General features: G+C 50.0%; 1 protein-coding gene across 1 annotated transcript in view; it reads left to right on the top strand.

Annotated features, from left to right (window-relative positions):
- The window catches only part of BMP7 (bone morphogenetic protein 7), a 76332-nt gene that overhangs the window by 2045 nt on the left and 46298 nt on the right, over positions 1-27989 (top strand). The window lies entirely within an intron of this gene.

Below are 27989 nucleotides of genomic sequence, written 5' to 3'. Positions count from 1 at the left end.
CTTTCATTGCCTGCACTTTTGTCTTTGTGATTTTTTTTTTTTAAACAATGTGTATTTATGATCTATCCCAGAAACTAAAGAAGAAATTCCAAATAGATGTAAATAAGTAAATTAAAGCAGAACTCTGTAGCTGTTCTGAAGCTGGGGTTAACCAGGGCCATTTCTCTGGCTGGGATTTATGACATCCCTTTCTGTTGGGTACCCATGACTCCCAGTGAATGCAGCAGGTCCCAGTAGCTGCCTTCAGAGTCTGGCTAGGGTCATTAAAAAGGTATTTGTAAGATCTGGCTTTGCAAATCCCAGGCAAAAAGTACCCAGTAGCAGGGCCAGACCTGGGTGCCCCTCCCCCTTAACTGAGAAAGACTAGGTTGCCAACTGGGTGCCCCTCAGGATGTGGGGCAGGGCTGTTCGCTCCCCTTGATGGTGGGAGCAAGCTGGGACTTGTTTGGGAAGGCCACAACTGGGTGGTTTTCCTCCTCTGGCTGTACACACACCTTTCAACCCCGTTAGTCCCATTTCTTTCATCTTGAAAGGACAAAGACCGACTTGTCTGAGCCTCTTAATCAGTCAGGCTGGCTTTGGGCTTTGTGGGACAGTCCTGACTTTCTCAGGTCTTGCTTTCTGGAACATCACTCCAAATTAGATGGCAGAGTGGCTTTTTAACAGAGTGCACTGACCTTGTTTTCTTTCTCTGTCCCTAAAACTTGAGGTAATTAGTTGGGTGAAGACCTGTACTACAGTTTGGCAGGACTCTTCTGTCGATGTTTCTAAGGCTGACCTATTTCTGCTCGGCACTGGAATAAACTGCCTGTCCCCTCCATTCTGTTGTGGTCCTGGAATTCCTACCCAGGAGGGGCTTGGGGGTATCAGTGGGGTTGGGGTGGGGGTGGAGGGACATGCAGGAAACTTGCCTGGAAGCTGAGTTTGCTGAGAGAGCACGTGATTTTCCCTTGGATTGCAAATCATATTGATCTGTAACCTACAAAGTTTTCTAAAGGTGTGTTTAGTCTCACACTTTACCTAAGCATGAGAAAATGTCACTTGTCCATATCAAACCATTGCTGGTTGTCTTGAAGGGGACCTGGGGGGCACTTTGGGGAGCTGTTGATGGAGATCTTGAGGGGAGGCTGACTTTCTCCATGGTCCCTCCTCCCTGCACCGCACACCACGCCATCCTGCAGGGCTTGGGAGACCTCTGCCTGAAGGCTTTTGCAGACCTGGTGCATTTGTTCTTCCATCTGCAGCCAAACTGGTTTTTGTTCCTATAAGTCCTTGGAATTCAAGCTCTTTGCCAGGCTGAGCGAGATCTAAACTAGAGAGGGAACTAGAGGAGAATTTATGACAAAACCAGGTGCTGAGAATGAGGACTTCAGACCGCACCTTATGACAAAGACCAGCCTGTACGATAAACCCAAACTGAGACTCCCATCTTCCCAACTTGGGCCCCTTAAGTTCAAAGGTGAGATTTGTAAACTGGTTTGGATTAACAAGCCCCGACTCCTCTGTGTCGACTTAATTTTTGGAATTCAAAACAGGCTACCCTCTCTTAAATAGTCCCCAGGCAATGTGAATTCTATAGGAATCCAAGACCCCCCCCCCCCCATTCTTTCTTTGGAGAAATCCAGCAGCTTCTTTTGGAATCTTTTAAAGAAGCTGGCTGGCATGAGGGGGTGCAGTGCGTGTTTATCTCTGGTTCCAGCCTATGAAGGGACCAACTTTGGTTAATCCTCAAAGCTAAATTAAAAAAAGAGAAAGTTGGAAACCTATCATTATTGGACTGCGGGTATAAAAGTGGCTTTTGTGAATGCAGCTGAAGAGCAGCAAGAGGCCTTGCTGTTGGACTTTTCCTTTATACCATCTGGCTATCCTTTTTGTTGACAAGTGTTTGGCATTAAGATCTCTCCTTTTGCCCCTTAAGAACAGGCCCTACCACTGTAGAGTATTAGAAAAAGATTCTGTTACAGTTTAAAAATTTCCTTCAGGGAGTGCTTGGGGAAGGGAGCATGGGCTGCAGGCATTTGCAGCTGTAACCTGGCTTGTGTTAAGATTTGGAAGGGGCTGTTCCACATTCCAGCACTCGGAGCGCCGGCCCTCACTGGGAAGCAGCCAGAGGTTAATATAGATGTCACCCAGGCTTTCCCTTCCTTCTTTCTTTCTTTCTGCAGCGCCTTCGCTCGAGGAGTGCACCAACAGCTGTGTTTTTAGTGACCCTTTCAAAAATCACTTCTTTTAAACCTCATTTCCCTGCTTCTATAAATCAAAGATCCCCCCCCTCCCTTCTCCCAAGGATATGTGTGACCCAGATTTGAACTTTTTTGATCTTCTTTGTATTTCTCTTCTGGAACTGAAGCAGGTTAGGGCTGAGCCCTGGATGCCAGCTTGGGTGGCTATTTTTAGTTTTTATTCCAGGCTTGTCATTCGGTTGGGGAGTGGCCCATGGAAGGGGTAAGGGAGGTGGCCCAGATACAGATCAATTTCAGGGCAGCCGAGGGACTGTTCTCTGAATGCTTGGAGAGGAGAAACTGCTCTGGGATACAGCTCCTGCCAGCCCCGGCTCGGGGCCTTATGTCGGGGAGCAGGCTCTCAAGCCTCTGCGAGATAAACACAGCTGGTGCGTGAGCCCTGACCACCGGAATGCCTGCGATGTGAGCGCGCATCACATGGCCGTGAACTCAGACAAGTGATGACTTCATTGCAGGGAGAGTCCGTTTGAGTTGATTGATCACCCCTATCACTTTAATATTTTTTTCCCTATTGGGTAAGGTCATATTTGGCCCATGGCAAGAATCAGAGTGTCCTAACACTCCCCCAGTCCCCGCCCTTCGTCAGCCTGCCCATCCCTTTAACCAGCTGAATATTTTGAATGGAGAGTCCTTTGCACCAGAGGGCTGGCCAAGTTCATTTTTTCGCAATCATTCTTCAGACCTGGCTGGGGGCTGTCGACACACTAGTTTTTGTTTTGTTTTGTTTTGTTCTGTTGCAAGTCTCTGCGATGCTTTGCCTTAATGCACTCTGGCAGTGTCACCGGGGTTAGGGCACAGGCAGGGATGTGTGGGACCCGTCATATATTGTCAGAAGGCATTCAAGGATTAGCCTTTAAAGCATGGTAGTGGGAGAGCCCTGCAGCTGTGTACACTTATTATAAAAGATTTAAGTCCCACTGGTAAAATCAATATATTGAATTGCATGACCCTCTGCTTTTAATTAGGTTAAATCAAACGCTCCAGTGTCATTTGCCTCCTCTCGCCTTCATGGGGTGAGGAAATATCAATATTTACATAGAAACTGTTAATGTGTGGTGAAAATGATAACACATTTAGCTTTACACACCCAAATTGCCCCTATTTGATGGATCCCAGATCAATGTGGAGTTGCGGGGTGATGTCACTGGGGTGAGGGAGGAGGGCAGTGGGCAACATCAGTGATGTTGGTCCCTTAGACCCTGGATGCCGGACTCAGGCGGGCATAGCTGTGGGCGAAGCACCTGCGGATGCTGGTCTTCCAAGAAACTAGCTGATTCTTTCATCGCCAGCCAGAAACCTTGAGATTCACTCACATCGCATCTGAAATCTCTTACCTAAGCATTCTCGCAAAATTGGGAAGTGGGCACTCGCCTCCCTGGCCGTTTTGAGTGTCCTCCCAGCGTGCTGGGTCCTTTGCACGGCAGCTCCAGGCGCAGCACTTCATTTCCGAGCTTCAGGCGCTTTTCTTTCCAGTCGCTGGGACGGTTCATAGAGGAAGGGCTCCCGCACTGCATGCCGCGTGCGACCGCGGCAGTGACCTGAACCATCCAGTCTGAGCCTCAGCTGCAGTTGAATTCTGGGTTTTGCAGCAAATGACATTTGACAAATAATATCTGACAAAAATGCGACTTGGTATTTCTTAATATGGAACAGATATTTCATAGCTAACCTTCCCCGGTGAAGAGCTGCGTGGACCCAATGGGAAATGGCAGTGCCGATGAACACCAGGGCTGCCGCGGCGAATTCTCCCCTCCCCAGCGCAGAGTGTTTATGATTTGGGGGGACATTAGGAGCTCATGAAGTTTGACACTCACTTATGTGAAACCCGGAGTAGCATGTGCGATGCCGTCCTTTCAACATTTGTGTTGGGAGGCATTGTTGGGAGCCGCGCAAAGCCTTTGCTGATCCGCGTGGAGTGGATTGAATTAATGACAACTCAGAGAGCACCAGTTTTAGGGTAATTGCTTTATTGTTTTGGAGCCAGGGTGCTTATAATCCGGTTCCTGTACAAACATGTTTAACGTGTGTTAATGCATTTCCAAACCAGAGCCTCTCAGCACAACCCTGCTTTTCATTAATTGATGTCGGTAGCATGGTACAGTATTTCAAAGGGCTGGCCAAGTATAAACTGTGTTTCCAATTTCCTTCCTTTCCTGTGTTTGGAATGCCAATGTTAATTTGTTCCCATGCAGGAGCGGGACTGCCAACTGCGGCTTTCTATAAAGGGCTTCACAGTGAAGGCTTCCAGCCCTCGCTGATGCTGGGGGCTGCCTGGCCAAGTTTCCTGACACTTTGCAGCTAATTCTGGATGATATATGGAGTGGGGGGTTGGGGGGCTTTACTGCCGTGTAACGGAAGTTCTCGGTGACAGCAGAGGGTGTGACTTGGCAGAGGAGAATGGCACGGCATCCACAGTGATTCTCTTTAGACACAGCTTAAACCCATGTGTCTGTTTCCACCAGGGTTGCATGTTAGCTGTGTGACCTTGAGCAAGTTACTCAACATCTCTGAGTTTGTTTCCTAATTTTATAAAGCTGGATAACAACTCCCTCCTCCATAGGTCCTCATGAAGACAAAAGCCGTATCATGTATGTGTAGAGTCTGGCACACAGTAGGTGCTCAATAAATGGTAGCTCTTGTTTTTATTGTGGTGGCCAGATCACTATTCACTTTGGTATATTAGTCCAAATTTCAGTTTTTAAGTACTTAATCTTATAATAAATACTGAGATCAAGCCACGCATGTTATTTTAAAGATGTTAAGAAAATGGCCCCAAAGCTGTGTGTGTATTTGCATTTCCCGCCTCTTTCAGAGACCAGCAAAGTCTGAATGAGAGCACCAAACCTGCATGAGGATAGGAGAGGATAATGCTGACTCTCTCGCTTTTAGCATCTATAGCTATTTAAAATTTTTACTACTTGAGAAACTGAAACTTGAGTGAGGGCTGGCTATAGAGGAACTCTTTGTACTGTCTTGCAACTTTTCTCTAAATCAAAAATTATTCTAAAATAAAAAGCTTTAATTTCAAAAAACCACATTACTGAAGTATTTCTTCCCACCCCTTTCTGGAAGATGGTCAAAGTACAAATTGTCTTTTCCTTCAAGGGAGTGACAAGCCCAAAGCATTCATTAACAGAACAGCACAACTTCCCCACTTTTTATGGGAGCAGGTGCAAGGCTGCCCCCTCCCCCAGCTGCTGTCAGGCTGTGACAAAGCCCTGGATGGGTTCAGTGCCTTTAGACGCCTCTGGAGACCAGAGGATGGAGAGCCCGCCTCCAGGACCGAGAGAAGGGGTGGGCTTTCTCACTCTCGGCTTCCCATAAATTCCCTCTGGCTCCTTCTATACTGTTTGAAAAATCTGACTTAGCGAGTGTTAGGTTTCGCTGCATCTTTGAGGTCACGAGTTATTCTTTCACATCTCTATCTCCCCAGAGAAGCTTTCAAGTTTCCATCTTTTGTTGTCGGGCTTAATTAAATTTGGCTGTGAATAAAAACTTGCACCGTTTCCAAAATTGAGGACTTGCATGTTTTTAAGCATTGGAGCTAGGCCTGTACTGTCTTGTAACACCAGCCTCTCTCTTGCTTTCATGTAGTTTGAAAAAAAAATCTAAGCACGTAGCATGACAGGCAGCCTTGGATGGTCCTATAATGGTCCCCGTGCTCATCTGCCTAGCAATTTAACAGCACACACAAAGGCAGGCGAGCTCTTCTGTGGTTTCCATGACTTGTGTTTTGGCCTTTGATAAAGGACTTTCTTCTTGACTGTTTTCACGTTGTTACCCGCCTGCTCTAGCACTGCCTCGCAGAATTCTCATGGATAGGAGGTGCCCAGACAGTGGCTGCATGTGTATATGAATGAGGTGAAGATGTTCTAAGACAGGCTTGCTAAATATTTTTAACTTTGCATCCCCACTAATTTTAAAAAAATTAAAATATAATTTACTTAAAATTGATTGATTGACTTTAGAAGGAGGGAAAGAGAGAGAGAGAAAGAGAGAGAGAAACATCGATTTGTTGTTCCACTTACTCATGCATTCATTGGTTGATTCTGGTGCCCTGACTGGGGATTGAACCCTCAAACTTGGCTTATTGGGATGACACTCCAACCAGCTGAGCTACCCAGCCAGGGCCTCACTAATAAATTTTTGAGTACCTACCCTAAATAGGAATAGATCGTGTAACTATTGTTTTAAGATAGTTTTTACTATATAAAATGAAATAAAAACTGAAACAGAAATTTAACTAGGAGGCACTGAAGATAAAAACAATCCAAAATTCTTTTTTCAAAATTGAATTTGTTGGGGTGACACTGGCTAACAAAATTATACAGGTTTCAGGTGCACAATTCTAGAACACGTCACCTGTACACTGTATTATGTGTTCAGCACCCCAAGGCGAGTCTCCATCCATCACCATTTATCCCCGCATTCCCTCCTCCACCTCCTCTACCCTCCTCCCCCTCCCCCGTAATCCGAAATTCTAATGTTACCTAATATACATTTTAACTAATTGATCATTAATTAGTACAAAGATTTAAATTTTGATTGAGACAAATTTAGCCAGTTTTGCTATTACTAAAATTTTCAATGTGATGCAATTTGATCTTTTAAACTAATGGTTCAACAGTTTGCCATAAGTGAGCTAAAGGTCTGGTCCTAAATTTTGATCATTTTGATCATTTGTCTGGTTAACATGTTGTAACAAAGAATCCCACAGTCTCAGCAGTTTAAAACTCATAGGTGTGTTGTTCTCTCATAGTAAGTTATAGCTCCATCGTGGGTCGGGAGAGTGCTCAGCTCCTCAGTATGATGGACCTGTCACCTTCTGAATGTCGCTATATTGTACCAGAGGAGAAAGAATGTGAATTGTGCGTGGGCTTTTAAAATCTCCACCTGGAAGTAACCCAACACTTGTGCTCACATTTCACTGGTCAGAGCTAGTCACATGGTCAACCCTGACCCAAGGTGGTAGGCGGTTACAATTCCACCCCGTGCTTCGAAGGGGAACCCCAGAAAGAACCTGGGAAATGGCCCGAGTGGCCACCAGACTGTCCTAGGCGAAGGCATATAGATAAAGAGGTGGAAATGGAACAAGTGAGTTGTTGGCTGAGTTACAGAAACAAGATCCTTACTTTTTAATCTCATCCCCCACTTATACAGAGATTGTTGAAGCTCAGCTACATTTCCATCTTCCACGATGCCCGTCAGTTCTTGAAATTTACTCAGTTGCAATTGTAATCTTTCCCTGTCTCCTGATGGACCCCTCCTGCCCCTGCCCCAAGTGCTTGCACCCCATTTTGGAGACCAGTGTTTGTAGAAGCCTCCGCGTCACTGAGGTGTTCACGTGGTTCAGCAAGAATAACCACTTCTCTCCAGCCGCACTTGTAAAATGACTCGCCTCTTTAGGACTTGTCTTTCAGCAAAAGCAAGCTTGAGCTTTGGTTCGCCCGGCTCACTACCCAGAGAAGTACGGGCACTTTCTTCCTTGGACCCAGAGGCCTTCCCGGTGCGGGCCCTTGCGCGGCTGAGTCTGGAAACTGAAGTCAGAGGCGGCTTGGCCGTGCAAGTGCAAGTGCGTCGCTGGAATAAGTCCGTGATAACGTGGGAGGGTTGAGTTGAGAGCTTTCTGTAGCAGCGATGGATTCCTGATGGCTTTCCTTGTCGGGCTTCTCATTTAATTCTCCTTGTATCCTGTAGAGCAAGTAGTGTTCCCATTTCAGGACGAGGGAACGGTAGGGCCCAGACTCGCAGAGCTAGGGAGTGGTGGCCGTGGCATTTTCGCCCAGCTCTTGCTGAATGGAAAGCCATCGGCTCTTTCCTCCTGGCCCGTGGGGGTTGTGAATGGACTAGGGACCACGCAGAGTAGTCTTGAGCCCACCCAGACAGACGCTGAGCCCTTGATCTTGACTTTGTGGTTTGGAGCTCTGAAGAGTAAGATGAAGACAAGCGGCTGGGACCTTTTCCTTTCATTATTCACCTGCTTATGGTAACCGCCCTCTCCTTTGTCTCCGTGGCTTCAACATCCTGGTCAGGGAAGAGGGCCCGAGTGCCACGCGCTGGGGCTCCTGCGTGGGGGAGCTCCAGAGGCAGCCAGAGATGGATATTTTAGCAGCAGTACCCCAAGACACTGTCTAGAAAAGCCCATGGGGATGGTGTTTACGTTACCAGAATAAATATTGCATATTGTTTGTAATAGCATAAAATCACCAGCAGTCCACCAACGAGCAGGGGATTGGAGAAATAAATTTGTGTAATAAATGTACTTACCCATTTGTAATAAACCAGAAGGGAATGCGAGGACTTCTTTTTAATGTATTCACGTAGACTCAAACAGAATGTCCAGAGGGAGAAAGCCAGCTGCCGAAGGATGTTTAGGCAGTAACCATTGCCATTGTGTCAGAACACACGCACAGGGGCCCCAAATAATACTGGGTATGGTTTGTGGGTTCCTACAGATGTGGTGACACCATGGAAACGTGGGCAGCAGGAGTCACCCCAGCTGCCTCTGGGGAGGCAGGAAAGAGATAGGGTTGGGGAGGCATTTGAAATGTCTCTCCAGCTGTTCCTGACAGGTTTTCTTTCTTTAGGAAGTGCAGTGTGGGAACCCTGGATTGGATCTTGTGGGACAAGAACATCAGTGGAACACCTGGGGCAATCCGAAAAAATCTAGACTTTGGTTAATAGTGACACACGAATGTAAATTTCTTAGTTTTGACAAGTCTCCCCTAGTTAGTTATGGAAGGTGTTAAATTGGGGAAAGCTGGGCAAGGGTGAACTCTGTACTTTCTTTGTAATTTTCCTGTAAATCTGAAGTTACTCTAAAATAAAAGGTTTATTTATTTTTTAAAAAAAGCACCCACTGTATTAACGTTCGTTCATTCTTAGTTGTGGGTGTTTGTTACATTTTTCTCTGCATCCTTTGTGATTGCATTTCCCAAGCCCCACCGAACCAGAAAACCCGCCTGTTGGCGACGAGGGGAGGTGGCTGTTGGTGGTGCCCCTGTTTCCAAAGCTTGGATGCTGGAAGCCGGTCTTAGAGTGTGTTCAGGGGACCACACCCTAAAGGCCAGTAACCCACAGACCCACTAACCCAAGGCGGCCCGCGGCCAACCCCTCGCAGCGCCCCGAGCCCTTTGAAACCCTGCCTGGCTCAGGAGGAGCCCCGTGGAGAGCAGTCACTGGTTTATGAGCACGGAGGGGGGGGCGTTTAGTTCTTTCAGTTTTCCTCTTGGTCCTGAACTTCATAAAATGCCCCCCACCGCCTTCCCGCTTCTCAGGTTCCATTTTCTGACTGACTTGACCTAACATTTGTTGAGAGAAAAGCCCTTAAAAATGGCAGTGGGGCTCCGAACCTTCCAGGGCTAGTAAATGTTTATGGGGGAGGCACCGATCGGCCATTTCCTTCAGGAGGAAACAGTAAATGAAGCTACTCGCTTATACCTCCTGAAACGCAGAGCGCCTCGGGGCGGGGGAGGGACCCAGAAATCTCTGGGTGTCTTGTGACTCAAACACCCTGGGCGCTTGGAAGCGCCCTTTCAGGGAGGCTTAGCACAGGGGTTCCCAGCGCGGCGCTGCGGACGCTTTAGGCCACACAGTTCTGTTGTGGGCCTTCTGGGCGTTTCTGGACGTTGGGCAGGATCCTGGCCCCTGCGCACAGGATGGCCGTGGTGCCCTCTCGCAAACTGTGACAGCCAAAATGTTGCCAGACATGGCCAGATGTCCCCTGGGGGGCCCGATCGCCCCCAGTGGAGAGCCACAGGTTTAGGGTAACATCCCTCCAACTTGGAAACTGCTTTGAGGGCCTTCGCTTCGGGCCCACTGGCCCATGGCAGTGAGTGGGGGGAGCGGCATCGCTAGACTGATGGGTTATTTTCCGGTTGAGAGGAGCCCAGATTGCAATCAAAACGTGAGCCCGCTCCCAGGAACAGAGCCCTGCCCGCGTGCGAAACTCCCTGGAGACGAAACCGGAGGGCAGATGGCTAGAGAGCGGCCATCAGCTCCTGGGAGCCGAAGATTGTCACAGCGCCTTTCGCCCGAGATGCCAAGCACCCTCTTCGAACCGGGCCTTCTTTTTTCCCTCCCCCAACATTCCTCAGGCGGAAATAGGGCAAAAACCTTTCTCTTACCTGTTCCCCTCTCTGGGCAGGTAACTTGTTGGGCGGCGGGGGGAGTTGGGCAGAGAAGCTGCGTTTTCCGCGTCTCACCTGCAGCTCAGACGCTGCTCAGAGCCGGGCAGCTGGGGCCCCAGCCAGCCCGCCGTCTGCTTTCGGACAGCCTGCGAGCACAAAGCGTTTTCATATTTTTTGAAGGGCGATACATAATCAAAAGAAAAATAGTATTTCCCAACACGTGAAAATGAGATGAAATTCCAGTTCCAGGGTCTGTACAGCTTTATTGGACACGCTTATCGTTCGTGTAGCGTCCAGGTGCTCGTATGGTCAAGGACAGGTGAGTCGTTGCCATGGAGACTGTATGTCCCAAAGGCTAGATTATTCAGTATGTGGCCCAGTATAGAAGTTGGCTGACCCCTGCTTTCCACAGTCTATACCGTCTACCTCAAGGGTAAAACATTTTTATTTTATTTATTTTATTTATTTTTTATTTTTGAAATATATCTTTATTGATTTCAGAGAGAGGAAAGGAGAGGGAGAGAGAGAGACAGAAACATCAATGATGAGAGAGGCATTGATCGAGCCCGCAACCCGGGCATGTGCGCTGACCGGGAATCGAACCCCGATCGCCTGGATCCCAGGTCGACGCTCAACCGCTGAGGCACGCCCGGCCGGGCGGGCAAAACATTTTTAAAAGCCTCGGTTTCATCTGCCCCTTTGTCCCTCTGCAGTGACCCTCTCTCCTCCTGGATGTCCAGAGGGGCTTCCAGGCTGAGGAAACGGGCTTTCACAGAAGCCGCCTCTGAAGCCGTCCCGGCGTCTTTAACGTGGGGCGTGCTCTGAATCGCGCAGGGCCCACGGAGCACTTTGTGCGGCTGGCGCTTCCTCAGCTTGCTTCGCCCCAGCACCCCCCACTCATGTTGTGTTTGCAAAATGTTCTCCCGAAACATCTCAGGTGGCAGTTAAGACTGGCTCTGGGGTCAGACCATGTGAGTCTAAACCCCACCTCTGCTACTTGTTAGCTTCGTGACCTTGGGCAGGTCACTGAACTCTGGCTGCCATTGCCTCCTCCTGGGGCTGCCTGGATTTCGGTGCCTGCCTCCTGGGCTTCTGGGAGGATCCCCCGGGGAGAGGCAGGAGAGCTGAGCACGGTGCCCGCATGGCACCAGGCGCCCGGAACGTTAGCTGCTGGCAGACGCTGTCACTTGCCAGGCCCAAACGTGGGCCGCTGGAGTTGGCCTGCCCGTGGGGGTCCCTAGGGCAGCTCTGGCATCCAGGGGAGTGGGAAGCGCTTTCTGCTCACGCCAGGACGAGAGCAGGGATTTGGTCAGGCCGATGCCCCTGCTGAAGCAAGAGGCCCAGCTATATTGACTGGGCTCAAGACAAAGCAGGAAGCTGGTTTTCTTATTACGAATCCTCTGTTCTAGAACACTGCCTCACGCTGATGAACTCCGGTGTTTATGGACGCAGGGGTTAAGGAAACAGCGACCCGTCAGGACCTATGTGTGCTGCCAGCTCAGGGCACAGACACCCGCAGATTTAGACACTTGACTGTAGGTTGGCCTACTTTTCAAATCAACCAATCCATCAATCAATCACAGTGAATTGATTGATTCACAGTTCAGCTGATGGATTCGATCATAGTTCTCTGTCTTTCCTGAACTCTATCTGACTTAGTAGGGTAGCATTTCCACTGCCCTTCCCCCACCCCCCGTTTTGACATGGACAACTGACATTTCTACATCTTAAGTGAGGACCCACCCATGCCATCATCCATCAAATAGCATGAGTCCCACATTTGTTTTTATGTGTGAGGAAACTGAGACTCAGGGATGACATGTCACTTGCCCAGTTGTGTGGACTTTAAGTCTGGCTTTGAGTCCCAGGTCATTGTGTGTGACCCCAGGCCAGTCACTGCAGGTACCAAAGCGCTCTGGGCCTCAGTGTTGGTCAGGTCAGGCCACCATAACAATACACCCTCGCCTGGGTGGCCTAAACTACAGACATTTATTTCTCACCGTTCTGGAGGCTGGAACGAGATCAGGGTCCCAGCAGTCAATTCTGTTTCTCTCCCTGGCCTGCAGTTGCCTTCTTGCTGTGTCCTCACATGGGAGAGAGAGGGCTCTAATCTCTCCCTCTTCTTATAAGAGAACTAGTTCCATCATGGAGGCTCCACACTCATGACCTCATCTCAACCTAGCAGTATCCCCCGAAGGTCTCATCTACGAATGCCATCATGTTGGGAGGTAGGGCTTTAGCACATGAATTTTGGGGCGACATAGTTCAGTCCATAGCAGTTTCCCTCAAATGTGGGGTGGCTCACGGATCAGGGCAGCTGGGATTAAATGAGAGGCCACTCTTATTTACAAGAGGCCACTCCATTTACAAGAGGCCACTCTTGTAAATGGAGGCCACTCCTAGGGCTCCCTTTGGGGCCTCATCTGGCTGCAGAGTCTCTTCTAGGCCCTTCTGTGACCATGACAGTGACTCTCACCTGATGTCCTGATCAGTGTGCCAGTTGCAAGTCATTGGGGATGCCTATAAGTTCCTCTCCAGTCCAGTCTGGGCTCTCGTATTCAAGACTACGCATTTCCCTAAGTAGCTTCCCATTAAAAAATTACGTTTATGTTATTTACTCAGATAGATTTTGACAAGACTCCTGGGAACTTGAAAAAAACACACGAGCATGATGTGCAGTTGTCCCTTCCGTGGGGCTAGGCTGAAGGCAGGGGGTAGAACAGAAAGTGGGCACAGTGAAAATTGCCTTTGACATCCCTTGGTTAGCTGTCATGTTGGATATAGACACAGTCTGTTTCTGATGGTAAGTCCTTGTTGCTGTTTTTCCTTTGAGCACTGGGGCAAATTACCACCTCTTCCACTGCACATGAGATGAAATAATCGGCTTAAGTTATGGCCCATATTGTTCCAAAATACTTATCTTTAAATACTAGCACCACTCTCAGGGACAGGAGACGCTGTGAGACTTTTCCTCCTAGAGCTTACTCCCTGCTTCTGTGGAGAGGAGTGATGTCTCATTTAGGACTTGTTCTAAGTCACAGAACACCTGCCTAACCACTAAAAACATGTCATCTCCCACAATAGCAAGTCTTCAGGGAGGTGGCTCCAAGTTGGGATAGCAGCCCCAGTGATACCATCCAGATATCCATGATCTTTCCCTTTTCCCTCCATCAGCCTGAAATTCCTTGTGCCTGTTACCTCATGGTTGCAAGGTGGCTGCCACAGCCCCAGACATCGCTTTCTCATACAGTCTCACATTTAAGGCAGGAGAAAGGGGAAGGGTCCAAAGACCTCTCCTTGCTTGTCTATCTCTTTGGTTTCCTAGAAGTTCTTTAGAAGACTTCTCCTTATGTCCCATGGGCCAGACTGGTTCATAAAGCCAGGTGCTGCTGTAAGGAAGGATGGGAAGGTTTGAAACTGGCCTCTGGCCACCACAGTGGGAGGTGGGTGAGGGAGTATGTTGGGAGTGGTTGCTGGGCAGCCACATTCAAATGATACATTGTTCCTCTCTCCCTCTTTGTCATTGTCCCCTCTGTGGTCTGTAGTTGGCTTTATAAAAGTTATTTGCACATGTGATTTGGCTCAACTATATGCCCAGATAGAGACCCTACTCTAGTTTACAAAGCGTCCAGATAACTGTTCCACTGTGAATATGTGCAGAATGTTGGCGTGTTGACATTATTTCAACCAGGTCCTCTGCAGCCCCTGGAGAGACTTTAGTTTCTCTTTAAACTCAAACCTGTAAGAAGGTACAACTTTAATCCTAACTTTGAAGTGTGCGTGGGACTCCAGCCAACGGCCAATTGTTTGCTGAAAACAAACTATTTTATCTACAGAACCCTCCTGATCTCCTTAAGTAAGAGGCTGAAGTTCTTGGAAATGACCCGAGCAAATCAGGAATCATTGTCCCCTGGGAGGACGCAGAGGCCGGGGTGGGGCTTGGTCCAAGTTCTGCTTGTGGGACTGGTGGCTCCTTTTTCCGGGTGGATAGAAGATGAACTGATCGAGATACTCAAGGCATTTTAAGAATCTGTGTCATTGTTTGCTCACCAAGGGTGGAGAGCTGCTTGGCAGAAAGGCCTGCTTGGTAGCGCCTTGTAGGTACAGTGAGAGCGTGGAAGAACTTTTCCAGTAAGTGGGTCCTGGGCACCTGGGTTGCCTGTGCTTGTTTGCAAGAGACACTGAAGTGGGAGTGTCTGCTGTATCCGTAGGGCCACTCATTGGAAGAGATGGTCTGGGGGAAGGGGGGAGAAGCTATTCTCAGCGGTTGTTTTTGGGCAGAGTTTGGTGTGAACCAAATTACATGTAACAGAATTCTTTTGTTTTAGGCAAAAGAAATATGTTCAAGCTAGTTTAAGGAGGAAAAACAAAAGGAAAGGAAATCAATGCATTCCCAAGCCTTGGGGAAGGACTCACCAGCAACTAGAAGGTCCTCAGAGAATCCAGGGGTTACTCTCTACACCCCTCAACTCTGTACTGAGCAGCTTTCCTCTTGCCTCTCTGCCGAACTTGATTCCTCCACTCCCCTGCCTGTTGGGAGAAAGCTGGCTATTCATACCCACTAGTAGTTACAACTACCTGGCTACCCACACACTTGCTTTCCCAGCCTCCCTAGCAGGTTGAAATGGTCACAGATGCAGTTCTAACCAGTGAGACATGGGAGGGAGTCCGCTAGGGGTAGAAAGGGGTGGGAGGTGGTTGTGAAAAATATTTTGCTTCCTGATGAGTGACAGCTGAGTAAACAGAACTCTCTATCCATTCCCCCCTTTTCCTGCCTTGAATGTGGTTCTGTGATGTTTGGAGCCACGGCTGGCATCTTGTGACCATGAGGCAACAAGCCTAAGGGTTAAATGTCAATGTGCAGACAGTAGCAGAGCCAAAAGGCAGAAGAAACTTGAGTTCTTGATGACATGGTTGAGCTGCTGCACCCAACTAAAATTCCTGGGGAGAGACTCAGGCAGCGCCAATCACACATTCACTCATGAGTCAGCTGGGTCCAGAAGGCAGGTCATGCTACATAAACAGGGTTGCTGGGAGTCAGCCTCTGACCCCTTCCAGCTTGGTTGAGGGGTTGGGGGTATGCCCACTATTATAGCTGTGTTAGCCATTTTAATGATATTTAATAATAATTTCCATGATGACCATTCAGGTGGGGTTCTATTATTTTATAGACCAGAAAAGTGAGCACAGAGCCATGAGAAGCTGGCCCAGGATAGCCAGGGAGTATATTTGAATTTGGAGGTTTAGTTACTGATCCCTCCCTCTTAGCCTTGATCCTGAACTACTTCTCAGTGAAGAATGGGTTTGGAACAGGTTAGTAAACTGCCTTCTAATGGGAGGGTCATGTGTGAGGGCAGTAGGAAGCCTCATTAAGGTTTTATAGCTGTGTGCTTTAGGCATAATATCCCATTTCTTTGATTATCAGTGTTTCTGAAACCAAGATGTCTTAAAATTGATAAAGGTGGTGGTATCTCTCCCCAAAGAGCTGTCATTCAATTGCTTGCACCTCCTTTGATAGAGGAACGATGGTGACAAATACTCCTTGAGTACTGCACCTGGAGAAAGCCAGCCAACGTTTATCGTTAATAAAACTGTTTATTAACGTGTGATGTGTGTGCAGAGCCGAGCACAAATCAAGAACAGTTAGGGGTTTTTGCAGAGAGAACACATCTGGGTAACCAATGCCCAGAGCAAGAAACAGAACGTGATCAACTCCCAGAATCCCCTCACAAGCTCGCCCAGGGTGACCACTGTCCGGTCTTCTAGTGGCATAGGTCAGTCTCGCCTGTTTTAAAGCTTTATGTACATTTCATCGTACAGGAATTCTCTTAAATCACTAATCACTTCCAATGATTTGGAAAGATGACCTCATTTAGAACCGGAAGCCTGTTTGCAACTGTACTGGCGACATTCAGCTGGGGACCCAAAATGTAATTTCAAAACCAATCTTTGGCTTGATCTCGGGTTCTCCTTCCTGTACCAGAAGTAGGTTCGAAGGACAACAGTGCGGTTTTGAGGGTGTTCTGATAGTTCAGCTTGGGGATTCGAGCGCAGGTTGTGAAAATGTGAACACGAAAGAGGCTCTTGAAGACTCTTATTTTGAAAGGGAGACGGGAGCTGGCATGAAGGAAACGCAGAACAGTCTCCTCGCTGCACCTGCACCGCCAGGGCCTAATGAGTTTAGGTTGATGGAACCCAGACCCCAGGAAGGATTATAAATTCTCATTTGATTTGATTTGCTTCTAAAGTACCTGAAACCAGCTGTGCCTGCCCAGCTGACCGAGGCCTCTCTGGCTGCCTTGGGGGAAGGTCTGGGCAGGCACCCTCCTGTCCTCCTCTCCCCACCCCGGCTGCTCCCAGGGCCCCATGATTGATAGCCTCTGTCTTCTTGAATTCTCACAATAGCCCCATTACCTGGGGCCTATTCATGCCCCCATTTTATAGAGGGGGGAGCTGAGCCTCCCAAAGGTGGGTTACCTGGTCCTGAGTCACTGGCGGGGATTGGCGGGGCCTGCGTTTAGACCTGGGCGGTAGGTCCCCCGGCCCATCTCTGCGCCAGTCCCTGCTGCTTCCCGAGCTGAGTGAGGCCAAGATGGGGGTTTTGTCCTGAGGGAGCCTGGGGGGCATGTTTCCAAAGTATCTTCACTGAGGCACTTGATAGCCTGCCCAGGGCCAGGCCAGGAGCGGGTAGATGGTGGAGGGAGGGCACAGTGGTAACAGTTACCAGCGCTCCCCACCTTGCCATGTGCCCTGCTCCGCAGGCGCTCCTATGCCAGCAGCTCTGCAAGCAGGGCCCCGGCCTGGCCTCCCGCACCTCCTGGACTGAAAACGCAGGGACACCACCCACTAGTCAGTATTGTTATCATCAGCCTCCCATTTTACAGGTGAGGAGGGACTTGCTAGCACCCATGGGCGCTTAAGTGGGTTCCCATACCCCAGCCTCGCCCCACGGTGGATGCCTATGTTTGTGTCTACCCTCAGGTCTCACTCTCTTGGAGTTAAAACCTAGAAGACAGTTAAAACTCAGGTCAACAGGCCAATCAATAAAATAATGAGAGTGGTTAAGTTCTAGGAAGGAAACGAACGGGGCTGGGAGGGATGGGTGGCCGTGGGGCTCAGCCCAGGGGGAGGGGCCGAGGGGCCAGTGTCCTGGAGCAAAGCCCCTGCCCCTGTGCTTGAACTTGGTGTCTCTGATGATTACCCAATATGATGTGATTCACCAAGTGACAAGCTCCCACGTGGCCCTGTGGCTGAACAGAGTCGTCCCTCCTGTTTGATAGACAGAACCGAGAGCCAGGGAGCCACCAGTGTCCATCCCGGACCTCTCGCACGATCTAGAATTAAATTCTCCCTTCTTCCATAGAATTTCTCTCTGAGGAAAAAGCTTCTCGTCTGTCTCTGAGAACATCCTTCCAGATGCTCGTTGGCAACAAGGCCTTTATGTCATTGCATTGCTTCCTGTCATCTTTATGTCAGTGCGCTGACGCTGTAGTGTAGCGGGTGCTGTGAGACAGAACTCTCTGTGGCTCCAAAAGTGCTCTGTGCCTGTGCTGTCCAGGACAGGAGCCACTGGCCACATGCGGCGACTTCGACTTAAATTAATTACACTGAAATAAATGTAAATGTCGAGTTCCCGGCCACACTGGCCACATTTCAAGTGCTCAGTAGACGCATGTGGTTAGTGGCTGCCATGGTGGACAGCACAGATGTAGGATTCAAATTTAGAAGTATTTGGTTGAACCAAATGTAGGTCAAAATTGGTAGAATGTTGGCAACTTTGTAGGGTACAACCTAATAGAAGAGAAAGGGACTTCAGGCCAATTCAATCCATCCCTTTGATACAGAGGGAAAAGCTGAGGTCCAGGGAGGTCCTGGGGTCCCACCCCGCTGGCTGAGAGCCCAGACCCCAGGTTTCCTGACCCCCTGTGGTTTGCCGGTGAGCTCAGGTGCCCCCTCGGCATGGCTGGCAGTGGGCCTGCCTGTGCATTGCGTGATGTTTAGCACTGTCCCTGGCCTCTGCCCACCGGAAGCCAGTAGCGCCTACGGAATGAATCCAGGCATTGCTCCATGTCCCCTAGTGGGGGCGAGGAAGACACAATTGCCCCTGGTTGACAATTGCTGGTTTAGCTGAAAATAGTGACTAGTTTCCATTCCTTTCCCTCATTTTCAGTTAGCCAAGGGTGGGATTGGGACCCAGAGATCCCTGGGGGCTGAGTTCCTCCCTCTGAGGAGACAGGGCGTGAAGGGTGGCTGCCTCGGTTTACATCGGAAATATTGACATACACTTACAGCCCGTTTTTCTTTTCAGCTCTACAGCGTCTGGGTCTTTTTAGGCAAACAACTGGCTTCAGCCCTGGAGATAATTAAACCCATCTTTCCTCCCTCTCCCCACCCATCCCCTAAACCCTTTGGTCCATTCAATTCACAATGATAACATTGTTTGAGCAACACTGCACACATGTTGACACTGAAGTGTTTAATCTTGCGGTACAGTAATTCTCTCCCCCCCACCCCACCCCCACCCCTACCCCCACATCTGTGCGGCCTGCAACGCTGATGACAAAGAGCCAGGCTGCCAGAGGTCTTGCCTACACACCTGCGTCTCAGGACACAGCCCCCGCATCTAACAAGGACGCAGTGTCTCTGAAGACCCTCTCGGAGCCCGGCACTGCAACTCCAGGTGGTCTTGCTGGCAGCCCAAGCATTTGGTGGAAAGTTCGAGAGTTGAAGCGGCACTTCAGGGGCCGGGGAGACAATGCCTCTTGTGTGCCTTTTGCCAGGCAGGGCCCTGGCCCCCGATTTGGGGGGACTAGGGAGGGATGGAGGGAGACAGGTTAATGCTACAAAATCTTCAGGCTCTGAGCCTCGATCAAGGGTGACTCTGGCATTTGGGTGGGAGCAAAACTTACGAACCAGAGAGGGACCTGAGTGGGATGCAGTCTTCGGACTCTGAGTTCAGTTTTTAAGGAGATTAATGTTGTGACCACATCCTGTGTGCCAAGCGCTTGGTATACTTCAGAGCTGTCCTTATTTAATCGTTTTCATAGCTACAAGATCGGGTGGTTCACGGTTTGGGGGGGAGAGTGTGGCCAAGTGCTAAAGACCATACAGGTATTCACACCAGTTGTATGGCCATGGGCAAGAGACTTTACCTCTCTGAACCTCATTGTCTTCATTTGTAAATTGGACACGATGTGTGTGCTGCCTCTGAGCAGGAGTGTTACAAGGATTCAATGAGATGATATGTGTGACATGGGATATGGCATCCCGGCCAGTGGGAAAGCTTTTATAGTGGTGGCTATCCATCTCCCACCCATTAGGATGGCTGCTATCAAAACAAAACATCAGAAATGACAAGTGTTGGCCAGGGTTGGAGCAGTTGGAACCCTTGTGTGCTGTTGGTGGGAATATAAAATGGTGCAGCCTCTGTGGAAAACAGTGTGATAGTTCCTCAAAACTTAAACAGAGAATTACCATGTAATCCAACAATCCCACTTCTGGATCTATATCCACAAGAATTAGAAGCAGGGTTTCAAGGAGCTATTTGTACACCCATGTTCATAGCAGCATTATTCGCAGCCAAAAGGTGGAAGCACCCCAAGTGTCCATGGATGGATGGATGGATAAACAAAATGCGATCTGTCCATACAGTAGAATATTACTCAGCTTTGGAAAGAAATTCTGACACATGCTACAGCATGGATGAACCTTGAAGACATTATACTGAGGGAAATAATCAACCACAGAAGACAAATACTGTGTGATTCCATATACATGGGGCACCCAGAGTAGTCAAGCCCATAGAGACAGAAAGGAGAATGGCGGGGGCCAGGGCCTGCGGTGGCGGGGGTGGGGACTTGTCCGATGGGTACCGACTTGCAGTTCTGCGAGGTGAAAGAGCTCCGGGTGTTGGTTGCATCGCGCCGAGAATGGACTCCACACTACTGACCTGTATGCTTAAGAACGGTCACGATGGTTACTTTTGTGTTATGTGGCCGCTACCTGGTTCGGGGGTTAGGTAGGTGACACCGCAGCCTAACCCGGCTTTTTACCGGCTTCTGCCCTCCCGCAGGCCAACAGCAGTGGGGCGCTCCAGAAAGACCTGCTGGGTGAGCACACCGGGCGCAAGGAGACACGGGGTGTTGGCTTGGCGCGGCCGGCGGCTTAGGCTTGTGTGCGATGTCCCTTCCTCTGGGCTCGGCCCCCGTCCCTTCTGCAGGAGCCGCGTGCAGCGCGGAGCATGCGCCCCTGTCGTGGGCAGAGGTGTCCCTGCGCCAGTAGCTGCCTCTGCTCCGCTTCGAGGGCGGCTGGTCTCTGGCGGGCCCCTGGGGCCTTGCGCGCGCCTTCACCTGCCGTGTGAGTCTTTGAGCGGGTGAAGAGCCATCATCGAATTTCACATCCTGAGGCTGCGGGTGTATGTCACCTCCCCACGGCAGCCCTGGTGGCGTCAGCTCCAGTGAATTCCGCCAGAACCTTCTGGATGAATTGTATTCCTGTAGGAGGAAGGGAGGGGTCCGGTGGGATGTGTCAGAGCTGAATTGGGGTGGGGGATTCTCGGCAGTCAAGGGTCCTTGAAAACTCATTTCCAGCTTCTGGTTATATTGTGGACTCTGGTCGGTTTCTTCTCCCTCAGGGGGTTCAGGGGTGTGTCCCGCCGTAACTGGGGCTCCCCTGTCCAGTCTGAGCTTATGGAGGCCAGGCTCCTAACGCTGGGCTTGCAGGTGTGACCTGGAAAGCGTGCCTTTGCTCATAAAATATTTGGTCCCATCTCAGCTTAGTGGCATCTTTGGGGGCAGATCACATGGTCTGAAGCTTAACCAGTGTTTTCTGAAAACCACACAGTTTTGGAAGGAGCTGCTGGGCGATTAAGTTGGTTATTTAACCATTTATTGGCTCTTCCTCGCCTGGGCCAGGAGAGCGTCTTGAGGAGGAAGTGAAGACGGCTTTGTATGGCTGACAGTTCCCCTCCCACAATGCGAATGTGTCATCGGCAAGTGGCCGCTATCTTGCCCCTCAGGTTTCTTTTCTGCCTGGATGTCCCCATGAGAGCTGCTTACTGAGGTCTGTGAGCTGCTGATGACCAAATCCAGTGAATGGTCTCCCGGTCCCTTTATATCTGAATCTGGCCACCATCGGTCATCTTATTTTGCCTGTCCTCAGTCCTGCTCCTTCCCCGGGGCCAGGTTCTTCTGGTGGCCATGTTCTCCATCTCCCACGCAGCCCCTGATGTCAGTCCAAGGCTGTGCTTGTCCTTCTCATTGTCTGTGTATTTTCCCCACAAAACTATCCTAAGCTCAGTTCAATAGCCCCAAACTTGAACTTTCTTGCCAGGGTTTCAGACCTCTCTTCTTTCAACTTCAATCAAGTTTTTTACTTGGGTTGCCCAGAGGTCACCTCAAGTGTAGCCTGTCCGCAACAACCTGCATTCTTTCCTCCTACCTGACCTGCAGAGCTATGCCTACAATATTTACATCTGCTGGTGGCATTATTGCCTATCATGCATTCCTAGCTGGCCGAGGACATCCCCTCTCTGGCCCTCTCCCTTCAAATGCTTTCATTTGATCAGTGTTGACTTCTGTCCATTCTCCTAGCTTCATTTCCTGTCCATTCTATCTCTTCTGTAGTCCGTAGCTGGGGTGGGAAATACAGTCATTTCTCAGGCAGCCAGGATTGGTAGTGGCTGCCCGAGTGCCAGGTTGAAGCAAAGAGTGTGTGATTGTTTAGTGATGCCTGCCCTGGTACAGGAAGGGAGAAAGGGGGCACGTGTGCTGGATATGCATCATCCCTGCCCCAGACCCTCCTCTGCTCTCCCTGTCTCTGTTCTCACAGTATTGCCAGTCCTCTAGCTAAAACAGGTTTGACCAAGGCACCATCCAGCCTAACAATGGACCAAACCAACCATGGTTGATGGTGTCAGTGATTGACCCCCTATCATGGCATCCACGAACCTTCTCAATGAGGAACTAACCGCCCTTTTCTTGTTATTTCCAACAGACTTCTTACCACTCACCAACATGCTCTGTCTCTCAGGCTTTCAGTCATGCTGTTCCCTCTGCCTGCCGTGGCCTTCCCTGTCCCCAGGGCTGGTCAACCCCAATTCTTCCTTAACTTCCTGAACATTCTTCCATTCCACCCCTTTCTGTGAAGAGCTCCCACCGCCCTCACACCTAAACAAATGCACCAGGGTATATTAAAATAAACTAACAGGAGCTCTTTCTTTAGGGGTGATGTCTCATTTGGCTCCATACCCTGTTACCCCCAAATTTCTAACACAGAAACAGTGAGATGTACATATTAAAGCCGAGCACCAGCCCTTTGACCGGCAATCACGGCGTCCACCCAGTAGAAATGTGTTCACCAAAAGGCCCAAGCACGAATATTCATCATGGCGCAACTCGTAACAGTCCCAAACTGGAAACTGCCCATCAAAAAAAATGGACTGTGGGCTATCCGTACAATGGAGCCCTCTCCAGCAGTGGAAATGAATGAGCTACCACTACAAGCAGCCACATGGGGTGGGGGGTAGGTGAGTGGAGGCAGCAGATGCAGAAGGGAAGCGCCAAGCAGGCAAAGTGAGCCTGTGGTGTTGCATGTTAGGGAGGCTGTCACCTCTGGGGAGAAGGGGCTGGTGTTTGGGAGGGGCCTTTTGGGGATGTCCTTGCTGCTAGTGATGAACTTCTGTGTCCTGCTCTGGTGTTTACACTGAGGAAGTTCATCAAGCTTCAGGACCACTTCTGATCTGTACGCTTCACTGGATGTACATTATGAATATAACTGCTCACTTAAAGACTAGACGGGAATTACACCAAGAGAGATGTATTCAATCCAATAGATGTATGGAGCCCTCCTAACTTTCAGGCTGTGCTGGACACTGGACTTCAGGATGGAGATAGTCATTGTCCCTGTTTCTAGGGTCCAAGGGGTCATCTGATATTTGGAAGTTATCCAAGTCTAAATACAGCATCTTTCATGCCAAATGGTCACCTGGAGATGACCACTATTACCTGGGTGTGTTTCCTGCCCGTCCCTCTCCGGGCATGTATATAATGGGCTCATGATTGCTTTTCTCAGAGCTGCCTTGGTTGCAAAGGGAGCAACCTGACTCCGGCTTAAAGGGGACTTGTCTGAAGGGCGTCCACATAACTCACAGGTTGGAAGAACTGGGGCACAGACTGGACTTGCATGTGGGGCAGAGGTCGTCCCTGAATGTTAAGGGATCATGAGAGCTGACACCCAGTGTGTGGCTTCCTGTCCCACCTGCCTCTACCCTTTATTGACGCTCTGCTGCCCAGAATTCCCCCTCCCAGGGCCAGCTTTAGGGTTATTATTTGAGGCTTTTATGAAAGGACACTAGGATCAGCTTTGGGGACAGTCACAGGGCTGGTCGCTGTCAGGATGGTGCTTTCCAGAATCCACGTTCTTTGGACTTATCCTTTGGTCTTGGGGATTTGGGCCCTTTAATCTTTTCAAGATGAAAGTCTTTGTTAATGCCTGTGAGCTCTTGGAGCTGCTGGGGTGCTGGAATGTAAAGAGCAGTGGGGGAAAAGCTGCATTTCCAGGCTCTGGATTTTCTTAGGAAGCCCATATTCATAAAGTTTTTTTATGGGCACAGGGAGACATCAACACTGGACACTTATTTTAAAGTGCAAGTCTTGGGTAATCAGTCTGGTAGTTTAAGAAGACAGTGTTAAGAAGTGCTTTTCCCCTAAAAGGGCACATGTGCTTCCATCTATACCTTTGAGGTGCTGATTAAACTTGATTCCTGAAGGAAATGCTGTGGAGTCCATGCTGTGGAGTGGCTCCCACATAGAGTTGAACCCTTGGGAAGACCAAACTTGGAATTTGGGCTGTACTTGGAATTACTCACTGTTCTTTTTAAAAAATGACTATTCTTTCTTTGGTAAATCACAAAATTATTTTCAGAACAATTGATGATGTGGGTTTCAGGAAGAACAGGCGATGTGGCTCATGCCTCTTTGTTGTCTTAAAATAATTAAAGAAGAAAATTCACTCCAAGCCATCCCAAAGGGCCTGCAAGTGTGGCAAGAAGTTCACTTGGACACTTTATTCATTTATCTTTTTAAAAAAAGAAATTTTATAACCCTGCTATCTTAACTGTCTGATAGCTTCTGTGTCTTAACAGTTAAGATGCATTTATCTTATATGCTAAAACAGCTACACGGACACCTGCTGCAATAAACTTTATATTTGTGATTATGTATCAATGTTTTCTTTCTTCACTGGGTGTGTGGCTTTAGCAGTTGTACCTGTGTCAATGTCATGCTTATTCAAACGTTTCTGTATTGTTTGCTCTATTGCACTTTTTCCCCAAATAAAGTTATCTTGGCTGAACTATGTAAATACCCACACGCACACATGAATTCTTCTGCACTGGTGGACGTTCTCTGGGCTCATTGTTTTAGAGGCCCTGTAACAAAGGCCAACACGAATTGCTTTCCATTTGCCAAGCTCTGTTGTAAGTGCCAGCTCCTGTGGTCTTCCCAACAACTCTATGCAAAAGGGCCTTTATTATTATCCTGGAGGAAGGGGACACACACAGAGGTTAAGCTGGCCAAGGCCACACAGCTAGTGCACAGCTGAGACTGGAACTCAGGCCACCTGGCTCCAAAGAATGTAAAGGTCAAGAGTGTGGGTTTTGGCCCAGCCGACGTGGCTCAGCGGTTGAGCATCAACCTAGGACCCAGTCAGGGCACATGCCCAGGTCGTGGGCTTGATCCTCAGGTGGGGGAGGTGCAGGAGGCAGCCGATCAATGACTCTCTCATCATTGATGTTTCTGTCTCTCTCTCCCCCTCTCCCTGAAATCAATAAAGATATATATATTTTTTGAAAAGTGTGGGTATTAGAGTTCAGCCACTCACCTAACTTGTGATTTTGTGCAAGTTTACCTGGCTCCCTGAGCCTCAGTTTCCTTATCTGTAAAATAGGGATCCATCCTGCCTCACCGGGTCCATCAGATTGGCAGACTTCCATGTGGGACCCATCACAGAGCAGGCACTCATAAGCACACTTTTTTTTTTTTGCACTTCTGGATTCTTCATCCAACTTTATTGTAAACCGACCAGGGTTCCCAACCCCCATTCTCTGTTCTGTTGGTCGCTGTATTTACCGGTAGGAGCTGTTTGAGGTGTGGTCTATCCTGGCACTGGGAGCAGGGAAACTGAGGTTTGTTGGAGTCTGACTGTGCTCCAGGCATCCTGCTGGAGCTCCTCTGTGTGATCACAGGAGCAGCGCTCTTTGCTGAATGTTGGAGCATCGTGGGCCTTTCTGGCCTTCAGAGGGTTGGCTCTGCTGGGGGAGGAGAAGGGGAGATGGCTGGAAATGGAGACTTTATCTGTGCCATCTGTCAGCATGGGGGCGGGCCTGGCCTGTGGAATGCTGTCCTGATCTCCGCAGCTCCATGTTAACTCCCGTAAATGGGAATGTCTAAGGGCATGTTTCCAGGAGTGGCCGGAGTGGTGGGCTGGGGGCAACGTGAATGCTCACAGCTCAGGGAGCCACAGGGAGGCGAGATTCTTGAAGGGGGGAGGGCCGAGCTGAATGCTGCTGCATGGAGGTCCAGCAAGAGGATAACCGTGGGCGTCCTTTCCGTTTAGTTACAGGATGGTCTTTGGTGACCTCGGAGTGAGCGGGGTGGTGGGACCAGGGCCACTGTGGGACACGTTCCCTGGGAGCTCCCTCACTGGAGGCCCAGGGGTGGGTGCTGCGTGGGTGCACCTGACTGCTCGCTGCGAGTACAGGATTCTTTCCAGGAGTTGTTGCCTCACTGCCCCCTCCCGCCCCCTGAAGAGAAGCACTGAGGAGGCCACCTGTCATCCCCAGGCTCTGCCCATCTTCCTAGATAGACTGTCCCCTCCTGGCACCCTCTTAGCAATCTCTCGGGTACAGTTCTGGGAGAACAGCTTGGCGATATTACCACAGCTGAACATACTCAGGTCCACTTCTCGGTAAGCGTGCCAGGCTCGCCAAAGTGCAGGTGCCCGAGCGGTCATCGAGCACTGCCGTCAGCCCGGATCACAGACCCCCCGTGCCGTGGACTGTAGCAGGGCTCCCCGAGGGCTGGACAGTCAGGCTGTGGACTGTTCCACAGCAGTGAGTGTGGGGCCGAATCACGCCAGCCCTGGTGAGGGAGGCAGCCAGGCACAGAGGAAGGCGCTTTATCAGCCCTGCTTGGAATGTGCAGAAGCAAGCACAGCGCACCTGCGGCCGGAGACTGGGGGAGAGGAAGGGAACACTGGGCATGTTCCGTCTCTCCATCTGGGGAGTTTCCATGGGTGGGTTCCCTCTGTGACAGTCGCAGAGCTGCACACATCTGGTTGTGTACATATTGTACAAATGCTGTAATACGATGGAAAAGTTCTGACAAACCAGCAGGGAACTCCCCTTCCCAGCTGTCAGCACCGCCACTGAGATGTGTGCTGAGGCCTCTGGGGGGGTGGCACCTGGGTCTGAGTCCCCGCTCTCTGTCTCTGGCCAGGCTACTCGGCACCTCTCTGGTGTCAGGTGTATTCCCTCCTGGTGTACAGGGTAACTGAGCTCGAGGGTGGCAGAGTCCAGGCTGCTTGTCACACCCCTGCCCCCCTGAGGCTCCTGATGCCCAGTGGTCTGCACTTCCTAGAAGCCGCCACAAAAGCCCCCTCCCGCCCTCTCTGCCTTCATAAACCAGAGTCCCCATGGCCCTGTTTGCCATCAAGTTCAGCTGTCCCTTTTTCTTGGATCGGGTCGGGAGAGAAGTGCTCCTTGTGGGATAAAGTGGGTGTGTGTGAGGACAGTCTGGTTTCTGGAGAGCACTTTCCACTGGCCAGCTCTCCCCATAGAGCCCAGATTCCAGAGGCCGTGGTCCAGAGGCAGGGCCACTCCTGTGCCCAGCCAGAGTCCCCTGGCCTTGAGGATGTCACCTGCCCCCTCCGCCCAGGAGGGAAGAGCCTAATGAGCAAGATCACTCCCCAGCGCCTCCTGCCCTTACCCCCCCCCCCATATCTTTTCCCTGGAGACCTGTAGGAAGGGCCCTGGGGCTGCCACTTCTGGGGCCGTGTGCCTCTGTCCTGCTCCAGCCCCCACCCAGCCTGAGAGCTTGGGCTCGTTAAGCTGAAGCATGCTGGGCATGTTTCTCCTCGCCTCTGGTCAAGCTGGCTCCCTCCCCCAGGCGGGAAGGGCAGCTGGGGCTGTGTCTCCCAGGAGATGAAAGGGTCTGTAGATGCTCAGAACCCTCCGGGGCCTGGCCGTTCTGCATCTTCCCACACTTGATGACGCCCAGCTTCATCCCTCCTCTGTTCGGATCCAGAGGATGCATGAGCCTTGGGAGCCCCAGATCCACTTCCAGAAACCTGGCCTTGGGCTCATACCCATCTCGGTGTTTATCACCTGTGAAATGGGCACGATGTCTTAGTCCAGTCTCACTGCCTGTGTCAGGGAGAAGCACTGAGGCCCTTCACTTTATTTTGTCCTGAAGTCATTTTCCAAAGGCCCCTCCCCCCAACAGTGCCATGTCTTTTCTGCATTTAGTCTAAGTTTGCAGTTGTAAACCTGGCTGCTATGAGAAACAGCCGGGTGCTCTAAAAATCACGGGGCTCTGAACCCTCCCAGCGACACTGATGC

The sequence above is a fragment of the Miniopterus natalensis genome, chromosome 7 (assembly GCF_054644295.1).
Source record: "Miniopterus natalensis isolate mMinNat1 chromosome 7, mMinNat1.hap1, whole genome shotgun sequence".
Taxonomy (NCBI): domain Eukaryota; kingdom Metazoa; phylum Chordata; class Mammalia; order Chiroptera; family Miniopteridae; genus Miniopterus; species Miniopterus natalensis.
This window is presented reverse-complemented; position numbering and strand designations above follow the sequence as displayed.